Consider the following 4,785-nt stretch of genomic DNA (forward strand, 5'->3'; position numbering starts at 1 on the left):
AATCCTAATTTGTGAGTATTGATGTGTTTAAAACTAGTCACTATTTTCTTTTACCCCACACACTTTGTGGGACAACTAACACATAATATTTGTCTTTGCTTATACATTAAAAGAAAGGTGTAAACAAGTGAGACTCTGGTAAAGTTTAGGACTAAGAGAACATACAGGAGTGCTTGCATGTTTGGGTACCTTCTGACATGTAAGGAAACAGATGACCACAGATAAATTCACAGAGGTTAATGTGTGAGTGAAATGCCTCTGCTGTGACAAAATGCCCCAAAAATAAAGTGAGGAGGCTTTTTTGCCCCACACTTTTTGAAGTCTTTGATCCTTACATATTTGTTTCTCTTTATATGGCTTATGGAAATAAAATGTAGGAGTCTGGTAACCATGGGCAGAGGGAACAGTTCTCATCCAGAAGGAAAGGGACAGTGGGAAGCAGAGAGATTGAGATAGAGATAGAAAAGGACTTTCTGAGGGCAGAGACAAAATATGTGCTTAATTGTTGTACATCAGTGACGTACTTCTTCCAATCACCACAGGGTTCTGGTTGAGGTGGGGGTGAGTGGCACAGAATCAACACACACACTCTGGGAGTCGGGTGAGAGCAGGCACTAGGTGAGGTGCTGCAGACTCGTTTATTGCTTGAAGTGCTTCAGACTAGTTTATTGTTGGGAAGTGCAAGCCTTATATACCTCTCCCCCTGTCCCCAGTGTCCCATAAGTTGGTGTGTTGCTTCCTGATAGATCCCCTCATCCAGACAGGATCCCCTCATCAGGGAAGGTTGTAGGTTGCCTATTTTGTGGAAGTGTGGGTTCTCTCAAAGCGGAAGCTGTGTTCTCTTAGTGCAGCCTGTGTTTAAGCCTGACACTTCCTCTCCTGCATATCCATCCCTTTTTATTATAGGGAGCCGAGGTTCTTTACCTCAACATAGTTGATCCTACCTGAGAGGACACCCAAATTGATGGACTGTGCTCGTCTTGGGTCATCCTGACATCAGGATCTTTCCCATCATTGACTACCAGCCCTTGAAGGGTGTGACCTCTGGCATGACCATATGAGGGAGGAGGAGGGCAAGAAATTACATAGCCGCTTCTTGGATGTCAGCAAGCCAGACCTGCCAGACCTCAGGGGAGTTTTGTAGAGACAAGGTGTCTCCAGGCTGCCAGGGAGGAAGACTGCGGGCATCCATAAAGCGGAGCGTATCCAGGAGTGAGTGGGAGGCAGTGTTCCCATGGAATAGGAAAGTGCAATGTGGTAGGAAGTGTATAGGTGGGAAGGCACCGGGACAATGGAGGATGCCTGACCCTTGGGGGTGAGGTGTGGTGGCCCCAGGAGGCCTGAAGGACACTAGTCTCTGAAGTGTCTTTTACTAAGGCCAAATTTTGAGGCCCCATAAGGAGCCCTAGCTTTGGTTTCCACAAAAGTCGCCTGTTGTGATGTTAAAGAGGGAGTGACAGCAAGAGACATTAGGGGAGGAGGGGTTAAGGACTGGGCTGAAGCAGAGCAATCCTGCAAGGGACCATGGGCCATTTATGGGAATGGACGCATGAATCAATTCGATGGTGGGGAAACCAAGGGATTCATTGGTAGTGAAGAGAACCGGGAAAGCAGGTGACTGTTCAACTGCAGGGAAGATTAGAGGTGGTAAGGGGACCAGTGCCCAGAGATCCAGAGCCTGGGTAGAAGCACAGCCAAAGGACAAAAGGGTGCCAAAGATGACGAAGCCGGAAAAGGATGTCATGGCTTATCAAACTCACAGTCAGATCTGGTCTCCAGATGGGTTTCCATTAGCTGTCCAGATGTCTCGATAGAATCCAGATGGGGGTTGTAGCATCCTGTGGAAAAATACAGGCATATCCTCGTCCTCATGTCAGGATGGGCTGGTTTCTGCCATGGATAAAATCGGATCCCTCCACCTAACAACTGGCAGGGGCGTAGCCTGAGCCAAGAAGGACCAATGTTTGTATGCTGGACTGAGACCCCAGTCGTCAAACATGAGGAAATTAAGGTGGAACAAAGCCTCAGTAAGACTCAGGTGAGGGTTTCCTTTGGTCTCAGCCAAGGGGTTTTAGCCAGGAGGGGCTTAGGTGTCCTGTTGGTCCTTTCGACAATGGCTTGTCCTTGTGGGTTATAGGTAATACCAAAGGTATGTTTGACTCCCCAGAAGGAAACAAGTTTATTGAATTCTTGAGAGGAATAAGTGGGACCATTATCAGTCTTAAGTGCCCAGCGTACACCCATGATTAGCATGGCATACTTTATAGCTTTAATGGCATGTATAGTCTTTTCCCCTGAGAGAGCTAAAGCATAAGTAAGGGAAGAGCGTGTGTCAACTATAACATGAACGAATCTCAATTTCCCAAAATGGGGGTAGTGAGTCATGTCCATCTGCCAAATGGCATTGGGTATCAAACCATGGGGATTTGCTCCTCCCGTTGTAAGGGGCCTGAGAGGCATAAGCGGGGCACAAGTAGCACATGAGTGGACAAGGTGCTTGCACTGGGACATGGGGATTTCTGGGAGGAGTTTATGAATACTCTGAGGGGACAGGTGGAATTGTTGATGTAAAACTCTTGCTTGTTCTAACAGGTTAGACTGGACTGTCATGATCAGGGCATCTGTGGCAGCATTCCCCTGAGCTAGGATTCTGGGGAGGGTGGTATGTGAGCAGATTTCTGTCTGTTCAGCTTATTAGCCCATCTTTTAATTGGGTTGCTTGTCTTGGCTCTCTGTTTTTTGAGTTCTTTACATATTCGGTTATTAATCCTCTGTCAGATGTGTTGCTGATGAAGATTTTCTCCCATTCAGTGGCTTTTTTATTTGCTTTCTTGGTTGCCTCCTTTGATATACAAAAGCCTTTTAGTTTAATGAGTGTTGCAGGTTTCCTCACAAGTCCAGTCCACGAGAGACTGCAGGGAACAAGGGTTCTGGCTGCAGTGGGGGTGAGTGGTGCAGAATCAACACAGAGACTTTGGGATACGGTGAGAGCAGGCACTAGTCGAGGTGCTCCATATTCGTTTATTGCTTGGACGTGCAAGCCATTTACCTCTTCCCCTGCCCCCAGTGCCCCATAAGTTGGTGTGTTGCTTCCTGATAGATCCCCTCATCCGGGCAGGATCCCCTCATCTTTGCAGATTGTAGGTTGGCTATTTTGTGGAAGTGCAGGCTGTGCTCTCAAAGCGGAAGCTGTGTTCTCTTAGTACAGCCTGTGCTAAAGCCTGGCACTTCCTCTCCTACAAATATGTGCTTAAATGTTGTACATCAGTGACCTACTTCCTACAACCAGACTCTGAACATATCACTGATGTATCTTGAATTAGATTCACTGTTCCAGTCAATTAACTAAGGATGTTTGATCCTTAGAATATTGCCAATATATAACACCGGGTTACCGTGCCTTTCCTAAACACCTATTGTATTAAACTGTGGGGACTGTATTTCCAATGAGACCAAACAGGAATAGAATTCTCATTCATATGAAGTTGTGAAAATACAGGGAGTTTCACGTGAAAGGTAAAAGTGATACAGATGAAAGTGGTGTTTCGGGACTGTCAGTTCCTGAAGGTCTGAGAAGTGAATCCCAGTTATCACTAGGCAGTAGTGCAAAAGGACCAGTTGGGAGACTAAGAGACTGTTTTTCCAGGATCAACGAAGCCTGTCCTGTGTTCTCACACAAACACATAGTCCCATGAGCTGAGCACAATGCATGTCTGAATTAGATTTGATGTGCTATAGATAGTAAAACCCACAGTCACAGAGAATTTTGTCCTTTCTGCTCTTTCCAATGGACACATGTCCACAGGCGACAGGAGTTCTCTCCCTTCTTATCTCATTGATTCCCTAAATCTTGTCATTTTGGCTGCATAGTGAAACCGGCAGAGTTAGTGGTGAAGACTTTTTTCCCACTCTGGATATTCTCTTCAGTTTCTTGATTGGTTCTTTTGCTATACAGAGGCTTTTTAGTTTAATGAGGTCCCGCTGTTGATTGTTGACCTTAATTCCTGAGCAACTACTGTCCTATTTAGAAAATCCTTTCTGACACCTGTACCTTATAGGTTACTGTGAATATTTTCCTCTAATATTTTCAGGGTTTCCAGTTTCACATTGTGGTCTTTCATCCATTTGGAGTGGACTTTTGTGAAAGGTGAAAGATAAAGATCTAGTTTCATTCTTCTACAGGTAGAGATCCAGTTTTTCCAACACAAACTTAAGCAAAAAGAATAATGCTGGGAGTGTCACCATACCAGATCTTAGGTTATACTACAGAGTTATAGTCATAAAAACAGCATGGCACTGGCACAAAAATAGACACATAGATCAATCGAACAATATAGAAGAACGAAACATGAGTTCATATAATTTCAGCCACCTGATATTTGAGAAATGTTCTAAGAACACAAAATAGAGGAAATATAGCATCTTCAACAAATGGTGCTGGCAAAACAGGATCTCCACCTGCAGAAAAATGAAACTTGACACTTATACCCTGCACAAAAGGCAACTCCAAATGAATCAAAGACCTCAATATAAAACCTGAAACTCGGAAACTGCTAGAAGATAAGAGGCAGCACCATTGAAGATGTAAGGGTAGGAAAGGACTTTCTAAATCAGACACCAGCCGCTCAGGCACTAAGGTCAACAATCAGTAAGGGGGACCTCATTAATTTACAAAGTTTCTGTGCAGCAAAAGAAACAACTGAGGAGGGAAAGCGGAAATCCACTGAGTGGGAGAAAATCTTCACCAGCTACACATCCAACAGAGGATTAATACCCAGAATATAC

Source organism: Nannospalax galili, unplaced genomic scaffold (assembly GCF_000622305.1).
Source record: "Nannospalax galili isolate Female #2095 unplaced genomic scaffold, S.galili_v1.0 scaffold1770, whole genome shotgun sequence".
NCBI lineage: Eukaryota > Metazoa > Chordata > Mammalia > Rodentia > Spalacidae > Nannospalax > Nannospalax galili.